The following is a 19,315-nucleotide window of genomic DNA, read 5'->3' as shown; positions in this document are numbered from 1 at the left end:
AAGTCTCTTTCCAATGCTATAGGAAATGTATGTAATTGCTTTAAAACTATTTGGTTATCATAATTCGGCTTTTAAACATTAGCTTCGAACGCGAAACTATTCACGAAACTTAGCTAAATCGCGTCTTGAGACGTTCTCGTCCTGTATGTATTTTGAGAAGCATTTTTTATCTGTTACATCCTGAGCAGGCAAGCCGATAAAAAAGAAAAGTGTTGCAAACTGCAGGAAGACCAGTGGATTGGCGTTAGCTATTGCGACTGATAGTTGTTTAATGCGGCAAGCTAATTTTGTTTCGAATAGACAGGGAGATGCACATATTGTTCTTCGTGAGACTGAGGTATTCTCGTTTTCTAATCAATGTAAGAGGCGCACATCTAGACAGTTATTTAAAGCGGAACCACCGCATCAAACTATTATGGGATGTCAGATTGAGGTTCTTAAGGAAAATCCGGAGAAAACAACTTTTCGTTAACAAAATCCTCATTTTGTTAGTCTAGAGCCCAGTTAGGATTAATGGAGTATCAAAAAAAGGCAGGGCGATTAGTGATTAGACTGTTCGATAAGAGAGAAAATGCCAAAGATTCTCAGTCGACACATGTCGCTCACGCTCCAACAGAGGTGATGTGCATCGCGAAGAGATCTGATATCAAAGTTCCGGAAACGTACGTTTCATGATAACGAAGTAACGTTACGTTCCTTTCCTTATATACCTTACGAGATGCCCATGACATAATCATAATAAATAAAAGGTCATATGGACAGTATTTCTAAATGCGAATGGAATGACAAAACATGTAGATTGTAGTTGTACGTGAACCGTGCCACAAAACATTAACTTTAGTACAGTGAAAGTATCTTAGCATGTGTAACAAAATACGTGTCACTTGAGAAAGACGAACAGGAAATTTTTGCGCCGTTCCAGTTACGTTTACACCCAACTAGTTTCTTAACTCATTAGTAAGACTTTACACACAGAGAGGTTAATTTAACTTCACTGAAAATCAGGTGAACATGATTTATTCTGTAAATCCACTCAGTTCCCTGGCAAAAATAGAGAGGTGCTTCTGGCTTCTGTTCGCGCACTATTTCCCATCTATGTGCTGAGAACGACGAGTGTACTAAACATGTCATTTGAGCTGTACGGAACGATGACTCACAATAAAAATGTAAGTTCCTAAAATAGCGTTTCTCATTTATTTTCATGGAAATAACATATAAAGAAAGTACAAAAACCCATCTGAGAAGTTAATCATTTCAGCTACAGTCATTTATTCCACATAGTTTGCACAACCCGTTTTGTACTTTTGCCAATGATGCAGAAGAGCCTACATAACGTGCTCGTAAATTCTTAACAAGCTAAAGCAAGCCACTATCTTTCTTCGACGGCAGTATCCGAGTATGGAAAATGTTGGGGACTTAGGCCAAATTTCCCTGCCCCAAACAGACGAAAGTCTGAATATTCTAAATTAAGATTTACAGTGTACATGGTAGGACAATCCACCAAAATTTCAATACAAGCTGAATGATCTCACAACAATTGTGGGGCTTTATGATACCATGTTGCAAAAAGAAGCTTGTCCACTGATCTGGCCAGACCGAAAAACCATGTTTCTACCCTAGCCATTGTCATTTTGTAGCATTTTGAACTGACAGTTTCTTTAGGTTCCAAGACATCCAAGACACCCTGCCTATCCAAGAATACTGCATACGTCACTTAGCCTGCAGAAAAATGTGTTTCTGAACATCTTCCTCGTTGGAAAATTAAAACAGTACTGTGTATATACTTTCAGACAGAAATAATTTACTCCAAGGGATCCCTTAGACACAGTCAATAAATTATGAAGAACTCGCCCGTTATGAGATCAGGATGCACTTGCGCAGACGGCACATTACACTCTGAGGTTGCCATCAGGCACCCGATCCGCAGCGACAAGGCCTGAAGTTAACACTGGCTAAACATTCAAAAATGTGACGACAAATCCTTAGTTCTATCCTCGGCCAAGCCTATTTATCAGACGGTGTGGCCGTAATATGCTAGTAACAGTTGCCACGCCACAATAACTGCCGCAAAGCCCTATAGTGTCTGTACTAAGACACGTGTCCCGCTGTTGAAACATGCGCACACCGGGAAAGCCGGCCACGCTAACCCCGAACAAGTACGCTACGCAACGTGCGCTGTCCTCTCCAAGACTCCCCCCTAGCACTCGGCACAGCACGCTCCTCCACTGTTCCTCCACTAGAGAGTGCCAGCTCCTCAGATATCCAAAGGCTGTACTCGTTCGCCGGCTGCGTGGTATAGATCTCACCACATGGTGCAGGTCGATTACGAAGAACTCATTGGAAACCACCCATTACGACAGAAAAAAAATCAACGCGGAAACGTCTGGATTGTTTTATACCTCCAGACAGTAATTTTAGAAATCAGAAAGGCTCATATATGTATTTGTTCCAATTATTATTATCTTAACATAGATACAATCATATACCTGTCGATACAAAACAAATCAAGTATTTCCAGAAAAAATGACTGCTAAACAGGATCTTTACAGAATGAGATTTTCACTCTGCAGGCTGTGGCTAAGCCATGTCTCCGCAATATCCTTTCTTTCAGGAGTGCTAGTTCTGCAAGGTTCACAGGAGTGCTTCTGTTAAGTTTGGAAGGTAGGAGACGAGGTACTGGCAGATGTAAAGCTGTGAGGACGGGGCGTGAGTCGTGCTTGGGTAGCTCAGTTGGTAGAGCAATTGCCCGCGAACGGCAAAGTTCCCGAGTTCGAGTCTCGGTCCGGCACACAGTTTTAATCTGCCAGGAAGTATCAGTATCTTTACAGTACTCAGTTTCACAGCGGGAGGAATCGTAGATCAGATTTCGTTCACTTTTTTGGTAGAGTGACAAACAGTAATTATCTATATGCAGACTCCATACCCACATATCTGCCTCATCCAGCTGTTGGTGTCTCACTGTGCTGCATAGTGCAAACTTAGATGTTCCCGTTGCAGGCATATATGTTGCTTCACATATGCATTAAGCTTGAGTAACGTAAGGTGTACGTCAGCTGAGGTAGAGTGCTTTATTTGCTTTTGCTGTGGCCGAACACTCTGATGCCGCCACGAAGACAAAATGGCTCTGAGCACTATGGGACTTAACATCTATGGTCATCAGTCCCCTAGAACTTAGAACTACTTAAACGTAACTAACCTAAGGACAGCACACAACACCCAGCCATCACGAGGCAGAGAAAATCCCTGACCCCGCCGGGAATCGAACCCGCGAACCCGGGCGTGGGAAGCGAGAACGCTACCGCACGACCACGAGTTGCGGGCTTCACGAAGACTGTGATGGCAACAAAGCATACTTGTTCTACAATGTGCATTAATTTTACTGAAGGTGACTGCAGTCTCACGAAGGAAATGCGACAGACTAGTTTGACACATTTCACTTTCATAGCCACTGAATAGCTTATTGAATCCTTATCACTTAGTAATTTATTCAGTGGCTAGTATAAAGTGACACAGATCACGTCAGCAGCATGGGTGAGAAGATATTACTCGATTCTTACTCTCCAGTGATTATAGACCGCGATGAAGTGATTGGTACAAGAGTGGAGTTCATAGAGGTTAACTTCAAACCATCCAGACGACTTGTGACTCCCGAGCCCCCACCCTACACAGGAACACACTGTAAGCTTACGCAATTATTCTGTTTAAGGGGGATAGGACGTCAAACGGGCCGACTTGGAGCAGGAGAGTCACCACAGGACATTTTAATTTCTGCTGTCTATACTTTTATAAATAAATTCATAAAACTTTGTCACCATTACCAGGAAGGATTGAGGACTCACACTTATCGCAGTGGAAGTTCAAAAACGTAGCAAAATACCTTTTTTTACATGTGAAATTTCATCATTTTTTCACTTATTACTGGCTGCATTTGTTCCTATACGTACACTTTTCTTCCTAAGTAAGAGACATTCTTCGATGAATTTTTGATAGCATACAAACAGTAGTTACAGGTGTATGAAACTCTAGAATTTTCCAAATCTATTAAAAAACAGTGGGAAAAATTGAGATAATTAACTATAAAACTTGAATTTTTTCTAAACATGAAGTTTAAAATGTAACATTTCATTAATTTTTTCATAAATTAAATAACTTCTAGAGTTTCATGCCCCTGTAACTATGGTTTGTATGCTGTGCAAAAGTCATCGAATAATCTCTCTTACTTAGGAAGAAAAGTGTACCTACAGCAACAAATGCAGCCAGTAGTAAGTGAAAAAAATGATGAAATTTCACATGTAAAAAAATGTGTTTTGTTACGTTCTTGAGCTTCCACTGCTATGAGTATCAGCCCTAAATCCTTCCTGGTCGTTTTATGAATTTATGAATTTATTTGTGAAAGCATAGACAGTGGAACTTAAAATGTCCTGTGATGCCTCTCCTGCACCAAGTCGGCCCGATTGACGTCCTACCCCCCTTAATATGAAACCTGAGTCATATAGTGTCTTGCAGCATAAGATGCACAATTGTGAAGGCGCAGAAACACTTACCATCAACTGCAATTGAAGTTCCCTGAACTGATATGATGCGATCGGTCACCACTGCGTCTCCTAAGTCAGACACTTTACGTCAGAGCAGTACTTGCTCCCGACAACCAGAATTATCTTTGGATGTATACCGCTACAGCATTTTAACTCAACAGCTCCCTATACTACGAAGGAACGTGTTTCCTGTTGTCTATGTTCTATCACCCTGTCCCACCTTTTATTCAGTGTTGTCCATGAATACCTCCCTCGCCGATTAGTCAGAGGATCAACCCATTTCTCGCTTAATCTGTCCACTAAATTCTGAATACGCTTCTACAACATCATGTGTCAAACGTTTAAATTCGTTTCTTTTCTGATTCTGTCAGAGAGCCTTTTGTGAGCTTGATACTTCATTGACCATGTGTTACATTGCTTCCAAGGCAGCAGAATTCCTTAAATTCGTCAAATTCGTCATCCTTAATTTTTACATTAACTTTGTCGTTCATTTAATTTGCGCTATGTTGCTGTTTCGTCTTGCTGCAGAGTCGCTGCCTCTCATTCGTCTTCTTGGACGATATTACAGTAAACGTAGCGTCTATCTTCCACGTCCCTCTGGCATGGGATTATCACATCCCTGCTTCAGATACACCCGCGCTGGATGCATTGTGCACGTGTGTATCGCACGTAAGCGATAATTAGCTGTGGAAGTTGTTGACCGACTAACGCGATGGAGCGATAGGACACGGATGTTGCTGTAGACGGCCTTTACTCGGGGACGCAGCGTTGAGCGGGTTTATTGGTATGTTCTTTGTGTTTCATGAAGATAGATGGGACGGCCGGTAGCGGCCGATGATAGTGCACGTGATGGATGGCCACGGTCTCCGGTTTCGCCGCCGCACATGGACCGCACGTTTCAGCCAAGCCCCGAGCAGGACACAGTACCAGGGGACTACGAGTGTTTTAGAGGCGTCTGGGGCAGTCAGTCTCTCATTTACCTCCTTACGAAGCACCAAAAGGCACATATGGACATTTTTCTTCTGATAAACTTTCTCTGGGTTGGCGCCACAGCCTAGACAAACTCATAGGACGTTGTTGTTTCCACTAGGGTATTAGTTTAAATGAGTAATTTCTAAGGAACTACTAGGCGATGTCATAAGGATTGAATTACCATCTGTATATAATTAAGGATTCTGTAGCAATTACTTGTTTGCAGTCCTGCACATTGCAAATTTTACACTTCAGTACTACAGCGCGCCAAAACCAAATAGCACAGTCTCTTGATGAACTAGAGTATCGAGCGGCAATTCGTTTTCGGCATTTGTAGAGCAACAACAGTTCAATACTTCACGCTGACATACTGCATGTTAGTCTCTGTCTCGATTTCTACGACCGACGTCTGAGATTTTGTGTGGTGTTTCCCCGCAACGAGTGGCGGGCATTGTCAAAGCACCACCCTCCATTGCTAGTGTTGGACTGCTGTAGAGCTCGCTGCCGCAGATTACGTGTACCTGTCGCGCCAAACGATTTGAGGGCTCTTCTGTTGTCTTTTCCGTTGCGCCCTCCCGTCGTCATCTGCAATCGTCGTTCCCTGCAGCAAGGGGATCCAGGATCTGTTCACGTTTTCTGTTTCACGTCGAAACTATTGCTTGTGCGTTTCTATGGCTTCCCTCAACAAGAGATGGTGGTGACTCTTCCACAAGGTAAGGTTCATGTCGGCAAATTTTGTTGTATGGTTGGTCTCACACGACTCGCGCTCCGCCACGGCCGATTTATCAGAGTGTCCCAACGTGCAACACCGTTTATGTTTGGTGATCAGGTTATTCATGGATCGCTTAGTTACTCCAACATAGACTTTCCACATGTGTAGTGTATGCGGTATATTCCCGACGTTGCGAGTGGGTTTGTTCGGACTCCAGTCCGCCATCAGCAATGGAGGTTGAAGCTTTGTCAATGCCAGCCGCGCTTGCTGCCGAAACATCAGATACATCGTCAAACAAACTTTGCCGTGGCGGTGGTTGAATGCGAGTAGATAGCGTATGTATGTTCAAGCACAGTCACGGCCGGGGGCCCTCGAGCTCTTACCAGTGATGTCAGAATGACGTTATTGATAAGAGTGCTGAAGTGTCTTATCGGTGACGTCATCAGATGACGTCATGTGATAAGGGTCCTGACATGTCTTATCGGTAACGTCATCAGATGACATCGAGCGATAAGGGTCCTGACATGTCTTATTGGTGACGTCATCAGATGACGTTATATGATAAGGGTGCTGAAGTGTCTTATTGGTGATGTCATCAGGTGACGCTATGTGATAACAGTGCTGATGTATGGTATCTGTAACGTCATTGAAAGTCGTCGCGTTTTCACTTGGCCTTGCAAGTTCTAACATGATTTTTCCTGTAGCTTATGGACTTACGTTTCAATTGCTGTTAAGAGTAAAAAATTAGTAATTTTCAGTGATGTGACATTATAGCCCTATGGTTTGTACCATTGATAACATGCATTGTTGTTTTGCTGTATGCATTCTAGCCTTGAGGCTAAGATTTTAATATTTTGATTTTGTTTTAGAGAGGTGATTGCCTTCAAACTCTCTCTCTGCTCCTCTCACTAACGCACACACACACACACACACACACACACACACACACACACACACACACAAGGTAAGAGACATGTTGAAACTTGTGTAGCTGTTATGATCAGAGTCTATGATATCTTTGTATAAGACAATGCTAATACATAAATACCACCTCATTTTCGTACAAGTATGTCACTGAATAGCGTGGTATTGCTAATGAACTGCATCGCAGTGCTAGACGAGTATTTCCTAGACGATCAGTCATTGTAAAAGGACTTGATGATTTACATCAAGCTGATTTGGTAGAAATGAGAGATTATTCTACATACAATTCAGGATATAAGTACATACCATCAGTCGTTAATGTATATTCTAAATACTCTTGGGCAGTACCTTTAAGGACAAAAACTGGGGCTGAAGTATCGAGAGCTTTTGAAAAGCTATACAAAAATAGTAAGAGAGTTCCTGCATTACTACAAACAGAATTGGGTAAATAATTCTATAATTCTAAAGTTAGATCTTTAATGAAGCGTTTTAGTATCCATCATTATTCTGTTTATTCTAATCTGAAGGCTTCTGTTGTTGAAAGATTTAACAGAACATTAAAAGTACTGATGTTCAAAGAGTTTACAGCTCTAGGTTCTATACGACGGATTGACCTGCTTCCACATTTAACTGATAAATATAATAAAACAAAGCATTCTACTATTAAGATGAGGCCATGTTATGTTAAAGATAACAGCCTTCTATCTACAGTATATAATAAAATACAGACTGTGGATAAGTCCAAAAAGAAATTTAAGATAGGTGACCATGTGAGAATCAGCAAGCATAAAGCAATATTTGATAAAAGTTACACTCCAAATTGGTCAACTGAAATATTTAAGGTAGTTAGAGTTCAAGAAACAAATCCAAGATCATATATAATACAAGACAATCAATCACGTAATATTACTGGCTCATTTTATGGATATGAGTTACAGAAAACTGGCTATCCACATACGTATCTTGTAGAGAAAGTGTTGAGGAAGAAGGGAAAGAAGGCATTTGTGAAATGGTTAGGGTTTGATAAAAAACGTAACAGTTGGATTACTATAAAATAAAACGAAATTTATTACATTGCTGCACAATGTAATACAAGTAATAAACACTATTCAGTTCTTTATAAAACGACAACTGCAGGACTTGTGAGATTCACATCACATACCATTCATTAATATAGAACAGTAACAGATACCTTGAGTTAATATCTGCAGAAAATGCTCACACACTGAACTACTGAACTAACAGTCACTATCACAGTGGAATGTTCAGCTTACAGTCACTTCGTTCACGACACAAAATATGATGATGATGACGCACTTGGAAGAGCACACAGCAGCAAAAGTCGATGTCAGCATCACTGATGATGTAGAGATGGTGAAAAGTCGTCTCTCTTCTTTCTTGTAGAAGGAAGGCAGGTTAATCATCCCATCAACAGCAAGCTAATTACAGACGACTCTTTTGTTGAGGGAAGCTGCTAAGAGTAGAATCGATCCACCATTTTTGAAGCAAGCCAACATTTAATTTTGCTGTTGTGGGTAGTGTCCTGCTAATACCCATTATCATGCACAGTGCATGCAGTGATGCACATCCTTTATCTTCAATGTTGATGATCGTAAATGTAGATAGCAGGTTTCTTACCCAAAGCACTTTTTCTGTACCTTCAACAAGTACTGATGTTTGAGGCGGAATAATAGAATGAATTGTCTGAAACACATATTCCAGCGGCACACCAGGTGAATATACCTCCAGCTGGTGATGATGACTGCTGAGCCATGCTGCTGTTTTGGTATCCAGCTCTTCACAGGGTACAGTGCAGTTTATTATGCAGTATCCTGTGGCAACTACACTCTTATTATACAGTAAACTAAAAGCAATTCCTTTAAACATAAAGACATTGCTCGTCGTTTTGAAGCCCTGAGAGTCAAAGATTACAGTATACATTCTGACTAATACATTTCGATTCCACGAAGTGAAGCAAACTGAAACCGCTCTGTGAATTCGCTGTATAAATACGCTCCAAACTTGTTGGAAGTGATGATCTATGATGAAACAGGTACTCTGAAGCTGTACATTGACCGACCTCTTCGAATAACCTCAAACACGTGATAAAATACGCTCCAAACTTGTTGGAAGTGATAGCCTATGATGAAACAGATACTCTGAAGCAGTACATTGACCGACCTCTTCGGATAACCTCAAACATGTGATAAAACAGACGCAGTTAATTAGTACACTGACTGACCTATTCAGATAACCTTATACATGTGATAAAACAAACACAGTTCATTAATACACTAGTTGACCTATTAAGATAACCTCATGCATGTCATGAAAGCTGTATTTGGCTAAGATAAATTATCTAAGCATAACAACCCCTTTAGAGTCTGACCTCTACAGATAAAGTTCTAAGGTCCTTCACTTCTCTCACGGCAGTGGAGCATGCTATTTTTCTGATGTAAATTATCCCAGTATGGTAACCTCTTTATCAGCTGACCCACATGGGTAACCTTATACACATTGCAAACAGTGTAGGAGCATGTGAGTGGAAATTTCAGTTGATATTGGGTCTCTGACTCCATAGAATTTTTAGATTTTCAAATCGTTATCAGCTCATTTGACTATATAAGCTCATCAGCAGACAGAGGAATCTGAAGTTGCCAAGCTTGTGGCTGTGTTGTGTGTTGTGTGTAGAGACAGGACGCCAGTTTGGAAGAAGACATCTGCTACAGAAGAAGACAAAATGTAAGTACTTGCAACTGTATCACATACAGTAAAGCGTTAGCATTACAGTAAGTGAACATAATTTATATTTCAAGACAGGAACCCTTCTTTGCAGAAATTAAATGATCTTGGCAGTGGAGCTGGTCGTCAGAAACCAATTATATGAGCATCCGCTCTTCCATTAAATGAAGAATTTCTTGTAGTGGGAGCAAAGCGGGTCAACACACCATTTGGCCCATCTGTATTAATAGAACTTGAAAAAGAAAAACTCTTTTTACCGGCTCAGTTCTCTGACATGTCTGAAGAAGACTTAACGTTTCTCAATAGCGGAGAAGTTTCGACTATCTTACAACAGTAGAGTTAATGGAATGGATACACTTTCTTTCAGCACATAATCTCATTCATGTAGTAAAAGTTTTGTAAAGTTATAGTGTGACTTAACCTTATTTTTTATTAATAATTATAAAGAAATGTACTATATTTATGTGAAGAGTATTTGAATTATATTCACAAAAGTTTATAACTTTATAGAGAATACTAACCATCACTTAAGTCCTGTTAATATATCGAAATGTCTGTAGAGAATTACAAAGTCTGCAGGCATGGGAACATTAAAGTAGTTGATCTTTACAGTAAGAAAAATGATAGTTGCATGGAATATTTTAAGAGGGAAAATACGCTTAATTTCACATTTAAAATTAATGGTAATTATGAAAACAATGAAATTTACAAAAAGGTCATGTAATTGCTTAATGGTGTGTTTGTAAAAGGTCAACATTATTTAGCATATCAAAGATATGACCAAACTGAATGTGAGTATGTGACAGAGCTGTACATATTTAACGATGAGGAGAGTCATGTATATTATGTCAAGGAAATACTGTACATTTTACAACCATGTGCAAAAACTGCATCTATATTTTGTGATTACGATTACTCAGAATTAGAGAGTAATTTAAGATCTGATTTTCATAATGGGGATATAAAGTTTATTTACTCAAACTGTATTCAGATTCTTCTTGGTATTGATCAGATACATGAAAGTGTAATTTAATGGATGACAACCAGTTAAGGAGACGAAGAGGAAGTGATGGTGGTGATATTGACTTAGAGTGGGCTGACAAAGAATAAGCATTCCAAAGACGTCTATGTACGGGTGAAATACATAATCATAATATTCAAGACTCACGAGAATTCCTTGAAAGATGTTTTAATTTATTTAAAGCAAACGTTGAAGCACAGAATCTTCCTCTAAAAATCAATTGTAGTCTTGAATGTACATTTATAAAACCAACCTCTGGTGGAGAACATACTGTTCATCTTAACTGTCAGAACAAAGACTATTTTATTTCAAGTGATACAGAAGCATGGTATATAGAAAATGTTGTAGAAAAAATTATGAAAAAATTTGATGCATTTCAGAAGCTTGGTTCAGGGCTAGCTATAAAGGACATTGTGAAACTCCGTGTAAACGTAAATGAGAAAAGAGGTTTTCATGTAGGAGTGGATGTTGAGTTGCCTGAATTTATTAAAAAGAAAGAAGTGGTAGTTAACATAGAGTCTAATGACAAGAAATGTTTCAAATGGACTGTATTATGTGCACTCTATCCTTTGGAACGGAATAAATGCAAAGTGTCTAGCTATAAGAAACATGAGGATAAACTTAATTTCTCAGGTATTACACTTCCAATTGAGCTCAAACACATTACTGTATTTGAGAGTAAAAATCCGAGGGTGTCTGTAATTGTGTATGGTATTCAATATGATAATGGTGACTGGATGATAGTTGGAAAGGAGGTTGATCCTAATAGAGAATTTAAATTTGTACCTGTTTATGTAAGTAAAAAAAGATGTGAAAAACATGCAAACCTATTAATCCTGCACTCTGGTTTATCAAACAGTTTTCGTTTCTTTTGCATCACTAGTTTATCTCGTCTAGTAAGATCTTCACTTACAAAACATACTCAGTCAATTCACTTTTGTGAAAGATACTTGTGTTACTTTTATACTGAAAAGAAACTAAAGATTCATTTAGGAGATTGTAACACATTTAAAGCTGTGAGGACGATAATGCCAAGTGAGGAAAATAAAATAATAAAATTTGAGAATTATAGAAATAAGGAAAAGATGCCATTTATTATTTATGGTGATGTAGAATGTATCCTGCAAAAGGTTACAAGTTGTACTCAAACCAATGAGAAATCACATTCAGAATCTGTTCATATTCACATTCCTTACAGTGCAGCAATGTATATTCATTGCACTTACATTGAACTGCATTCACATTTTTATTCATATACAGAAAAAGACTGTATGAAGTGGTTTGTTGAGAAACTTCCTTCAGTTTCTCATGACTTAGTACAGTGCTTACAAGAAAATAAGCATATATATATATATATATATATATATATATATATATATATATATATGAATGATGAAGATAGAGAATTTTTTGAAAAAACCAAAATATGTCATATATGTAAAAAGCAGTTTTTAGGGACTGATATTAGAGTAAGAGATCATTGTCACTTTACTGGACAGTTTCGTGGAGCAGCACATCAAGCATGTAATTTAAACTGTAGATCTACTTTTACTATACCTGTAGTATTTCATAATTTGACTAATTATGATGGTCACTTCATAATAAAACATTTGTGTGAGTACAAATTGTTGGAAGGTGATAGAGAAATGACGAAGAATGAAGGATATGTTAGTTTAATACCAAGTAATACTGAAAAATACAAATCATTTACAAAATACTTGAAATTTGCTCTTGGAAATAACTCAACAGTTTTTATAAAACATCACTTTATAGATTCACTAAATTTTTTAGCATGTTCATTAGAAAAGTGTGTTTCTTATATGGCTCAAGACAGTTTAGAAATTACAAAAAAATTCCTTAATGATGGAACTGAATTTAATGTAGTTTGTCAGAAAGGTATCTTTCCTTATGAATATATAACTGAAGAGGGAAAATTATTAGAAACACAGTTACCTCCAAGCGAAAATTTCAGAAGTTTGCTTACTGGTGAAACTGTAACTGATGTAGAGTATAGACATGCTTGTGATGTATGGAGAGTTTTTAGGTGTAAGACTATTGGAGATTGTTCAGATATATACTTGAAATCAGATGTTCTTTTATTAGGTGATGAATTTGAGAATTTCAGGAAGTTGTGTCTTGACACTTACAAATTCGATCCTGCACATTATATCACATCACCAGTATTAGCTTGGGATGCTTTACTTAAATCTACTGGTGAGAGTTTGGAATCAATAACTGATGTTACACAGTTACAGTTCATTGAAAGAGGGATCAGAGGAGGAATTGTTCACTGTTCGCATAGACATGGCGGCAAATAATAAGTATATAAAAAATTATGATTGTTCTAAAGAAGACACGTTTATAGCATACTTTGATGTAAATAATTTGTATGGTTGGGCTATGATGCAGCATCTACCACTTGGTAAATTTAATTGGTTAAATGAAGATCAGGTACATACATTTGATGTAACAAATGTATCTGATGAGGCTGATGTTGGCTATATCTCAGAAGTTGATCTGGAACATCCTAAGGATTATCATGCTTTGCATCAAGATTTACCCCTTTGTCCTGAGAAAATGAAAACTCCAAAGAGTAACAGCAAACCACCACCTAGGCTTATGTGTACTCTATATAATAAAAGCCGATATGTTATTCACTACAGGAACCTGAAGCAGTACTTGAGTTTAGGTCTTAAAGTGATCAAAATTCATAGCATTCTTTCATTTACACAAAAGGCTTGGATGAAACCATACATTGAGATTAATACAATGAAGAGGGCAAAGGCTATAAAGGGTTTTGAAAAAAAACTTTTTTAAGCTGATGAATAACAGTACATTTGGTAAAACGATGCAAAATGTACGAAAAACGCGTGATGTTCGATTGACAACATCATGGCATGGCAGGAAGGGTGCTGGTTCATTAATAGCCCAACCAAATTTTAAGATGAGAATCATCTTTGATGAATCACTAGTAGCTATAGAATTGGCTAAGACATCAGTATTGTTTCACAAGCCAATTGCTGTAGGCATGGCAATTCTAGACATTTCTAGAACATGTATGTACAACTCTCATTATAGTTACATGCTTAAAAAGTATTTACCAGATATGGTGAAAATGTGTTACACAGATACTGATAGCTTTGTTTACCATATATCTACAAAGGATCTATATGAGGATATTAAACCTGATATCAGTAACATGTTTGATACATCTGGATATATGTTTAATAATAGGTACAATATCCCTCTATGTAACAAACGAGTAATAGGTCTAATGAAAGATGAATTTAATGGAGAAATTATAACAGAATTTATTGGTTTAAGAGCTAAAATGTATGCTGTTCAGACTGATTCTCACCATGTATTACAAAGGGCAAAAGGAGCGGAATATTCATCTCTAAGAGAGATGAATATTAATGACTATTGTACATGATTGTTGGATAATGTGCTTAAAATGAGCACAAAGTTCAGTATTCAATCAAATTTTCATGTAGTCCATACAGTAAAACAAAGAAAAGTAGCATTATCATATGATGATGATAAACTGTTTCTGGAAGAAAATGGTATAAATACATTACCATGGGGGCATTATAGAATAGAAACAAATTCACTTTCAGTGAACTAAGCATCAATACAAAGCTGAAATATGTGTAACTGTATATGTCTAATTGTATTTAAGGTGAACAAAATAAAAGATCTATGTATTAGATACATTGTTTTTATTCATAAAATATAAACCTCTTTACATTTCATTTATACATTGTTCTTATTATAAAATATAAACATCCTTGCATTTCAGTTATCTACTGCATCGTAACAGTCACTATGATGTTGACTACAATTCTTATAAAGTTTGAAGAATGAATCATTTTGCATACATAATGGTAATGAGTTAAATACATCTGGTATAGACATCAATTTAAGTAACAGTTGTACAGGAAACATATAATAATCTAAAGCATTTAAATTTGAGGTTCATCGAACCGTTGGTAAATATTTAATAATGTTCTACATACATTTCTTGATTTTAACCAGATAAATAATTCAAAAACACTAAAATCATCTTTTTGCAAACCATAATCTTCTAGCTGTAAAAGACGTGTAGTTTTAGGAATAACATTCCTTAAGCATTGCAAAACCTCCAGCTTCACTTGATGTTTTGAGTATACAATCGTTTTACACTCATTTGAGCTATAAATAGTGTTTTAATAAGATTTTCTAGGTCACTAGCTGAATACAGAATACAGAATACAGAATAATATCCTTAGTCAGATCCACAACGACACAAGTTACAATATTGTGCGTTGATTCGATGAGTATCACCTTATTCATTCTGACACATTGAAGTCCTTGATCAGCACTAAAGAAATGATGGAAAGTTGTGAGCTTATATCTGTGAACATTTCATCACATGGTTAGTAGTGGGGTTCATATCAATAATCACATCATGTATCACAAAACAGTAAGCTAATATGTTACTCTTAAAAGGTTTCTTTGTTTCTATTTCAATCTTCATATCTATTATTGATGATTTTAAAGATTCATTTTGTTGTGAACAGTCATTAACAAATATTGCATTCCTATGGAATTCAATAGGGCTCAACCGCAGTTTACTTAATCCATGGTGCATGTAATATGAGGTTTGAAATCTAGAATATAAGTCATATGCTTGAGCCAAAGTCTTTGTTTCAAAATCGCAAAGAAACTTCTCTTCTGGAAATCTAGTAGAGTTTAGACACACTTTCAGATTAGTAATATTTATTAAATCAAATGATCTCAAATCTTTTTCATACACGTTCCTACCAGCCTGAAATTCTAAAATGACATATCTAGCTGTCTCAAGAGATGTGGTAAATTTAATTTGACGTGACCAAAAATTTACCTCAGGTGCTACACTTTCTACTAAATCCCAGTGACGAAAAGCAAGTGTTAAACCTGTATCATTTTTCAGGATGTTCCATAGTGGAGTTTGCATTTAATCTGACACATGTACATGAGGCATTTCCCACCATACCTTTTCCAATATTATTTGTGCTTCAGTATCTGGTTTACTAGATATCAATGATGATACAACATTCCTGTTAAGAATTAAAACTAACTCATGGCGAGCATTAAGTATTATCCTCTTGTAGTCATGACAAAAGAAGAATATCATTTTTAAAGGTACACAAAAGTTAAAATGTCCATTTTCATCCACGATTTCTTTTAAATTTTCAGTTGAACCCCATCCAGCATCGAAGAGTATATTAGAATGATCTGATGTGAAAGATGCAATCCCTTTCAGAAGTGTTGTTATTCTTTGATTACAAACATGATCAATAACTTCATTATTAATACGGTATTGAAGTTCAGAAAATAAGAAAAGCATACAGTTCATACTCAGATCAACATCAATCAGTTTCTTTTTCTCAGAATTTATTGTTTTTCCTTCAATGAATAATCTACTCTCGGATGGGAGCAAACAACTGTTTTCATTTTGTATTACAATTGACACTGAATCATTGTATCCAAATACTGACTGACCATAAGGTTTATACACATGATTCTCAATGAAATGAACTGAATCATCAAATACAATATTTTCACTAACGTTCAAAATGCTGCTCATGTCTCCTTTTGCACTGTTTAACATTTCATGCAGAAGTGCTGGTGTTGTTTAGGATGCTCCTGTATTTATGTTAATTTGTAACCTAAGGACTTCAACAACTGCTTACTATGTGTTGTTAGCAGTTTCTTTTTATTTTTCTTTACTTTTTCTATGACACTTCCACTTCCAGCTCTAAAATTAACGTTTTCAGTATGAACGATTCCCATTATAGTATTCGTCGTAAGTGGAGTCTAACAGTTACTTCTTCCTCATTTAATGGTACAAGATGTCTGTCTTGATCACAGATGGATATTATTAAATCTGTTACATGTCGTGTAATTACTGGCATATAGATGGGAGAATTTGGCATTGCGACTATCTTATATCCAGGGGCTACTGTTGGCCAAAACTGATGTATAATGTGAGATGGCTCAGCATTAATGTAGGAACCTCCTGATATATTACACCCTACATTTAAAACATTTATAGTCGGAATATTTACAGAATGCTCTGCTACTACTGTATTTCTATCATCATCATTAGTAGGAACTTTTATGAAACGCCTCTCGAACCCAAGAATTGAGCCAATATTGTCTTCCAAAGAAAAGTTTATATCAACATTGTGCTTAATTTTGCAACAATGTAGTTTTCTGTCGTAATCAAAATCTAGAAATAACTCTTTAGCATTCTGTGGAAGGTTACTATTATATTGATCCTTCAGTCACAAAATTTCAAGAAAAATATCATGCAATTCATAAGAACCTGTTGGGAGACTAAATTTTTGATATATATTTTCATATTTAGAAAAATAAAAGTTGCAGTTTGATGGTGTGACATTAGGTATTAAATTGTATGAAAAGTAGTTCAGAAGTGGTATTTCATACACACCATTAGACAAATCTAATGCAGGATTAAATTTAGATGCCAAAACTGATGTTTTTCCACTAACAATTAACGTTGCACCTTCTCCAGGTTCCATCATGCAAATGCTTACATTGAAGTGTGAACCAGTCTTTTTATTTCTTACTTAGAAATTTTAAACATAGATGACCACAGTTGTAACTATTAATTGCTTGAAAACTGTCATAATTTTATTTAATATTACAGTTTTTCATATAGTTCACAATTTCAGTGGGTGGTGGTAGATTACCTAAGCTATCAAAGTAATGTACACTATCATCATCCCTTTTGTAAGCCACCCAATGTGATCCAAGTTCATTGAATCTATTAAGGTTTACAATTGCGGTTTCAAATTTTCTAGGTCTCTTGAGTAAAGCATCTCGCATAAAAACTTCTCGAAAATGAGGTATTTTCATCTTTGTTGCATAATAGCGTAAATCAATGTTATTAAGAGCTTGTTGTGGTTAACTCGTCGAATTTTTTTTTAGAATAATTTGTCAAATAGAGACCCATCCCATTTTTTTTATGTATGGTGCTAAATAAGGCCCTTTATCCTTCTGCAGTGCTATAGCTTCAGTCATTTGTTTATGGCATTGCATCTCTGCTAACCATTTGCGTGCATTCTTTGCATCATTTACTGCTTTTGCTATTCCTGATGCTCCTCCTGCAAGACTACCAATAGCTGATAAAGCGGCAAATATTGGTATAGGAGGTAGGGCACCACCGGTTTTTGGAATAGGGATAAAGTGAGTCTTAGTTTTCAGTCCACTTACTCCTTTCTTTTGAACACTGTTTAGAGCCAATTTATGAGCGAACTTAGCTGCTTTAAGAAGATTACTATCCTTTTTTAATCCCTTTACTGCTCTACCTACTTTTGTAATTACCTTTTTCAATGTATTTTTGTCTTTACCTGCTTGCTTCTTAACACCCATTCCAAATTTAACTTTCGCTTTCATTGTACCAGCTGCACCTAATGCAGCCAGTTTCTCTCCAATTTTTGCGTTTTTGGCTGTTACACGCTCCCAAGCTCTTTTTGCTAAGATTTTACCTGCTTGAAGTCTCTCTGAAATGTTATCTGGAAATTTGTCGTATGCTATATCATGTTCTTTACATGCTTCATCTAAGGGATTTATTCCACGATCCCCATGCTGCAGTCTCTTCTGAAGTTTGATACCAGGACCACAATAATTGTAGCCAGGTAAGTGCAACTCTATAGGCAGTTTGTTAATAGCCTTGTTGATAAGACCTCGCCCGCTCTTCTTCTGTCTGCATCCATCCATTGAATGATTAAATGTATAGGAAGAAAGAGCCTTATATTCAATTGAACATGTGTTAACAACAGCACTTTTCATCAGAATGCATTTGAAGAAACAAGCTCTTCAGCTACCTGTTGAGAATATTACATTTGCAAACGAATTAGACAGGAGGAAAAAACATGGAGAATTGTTACCGGACTCTATTCGTTGCATTATTTGTGGTCCTTCAAACTGTGGAAAAACTAATGTTGTTATAAATATTCTGATCTATGAGAATGGTCTAAAATTTCAAAATCTTTATATATATTCAAAATCATTACATCGAGATAAGTATAAACTTCCTTCACATATATTATCTGGTCTTGAAGGAATCCAGTTTTTCACATTTTCTAATAATGAAGACATTATTTTACCTGAGAAAGTTTTACCACGTTCCGTTTTTATTTTTAATGATGTTGTGTGTGATAAACAGGATAACATTAGGGCCTACTTTTGCACGGGATGACATTATGATGTAGATTGCTTCTATTTGTCTCAAACATATAGCCGAATTCCAAAGCAACTAATTCGAGATAATGCTAACTTGATTATACTCTTCAAACAAGATGAGCATAACCTGAGGCATGTGTACAATGATCATGTGAACACAGATATGGATTACGCAGA

The sequence above is a fragment of the Schistocerca americana genome, chromosome 2 (assembly GCF_021461395.2).
Source record: "Schistocerca americana isolate TAMUIC-IGC-003095 chromosome 2, iqSchAmer2.1, whole genome shotgun sequence".
In the NCBI taxonomy this organism is placed as follows: domain Eukaryota; kingdom Metazoa; phylum Arthropoda; class Insecta; order Orthoptera; family Acrididae; genus Schistocerca; species Schistocerca americana.
This window is presented reverse-complemented; position numbering follows the sequence as displayed.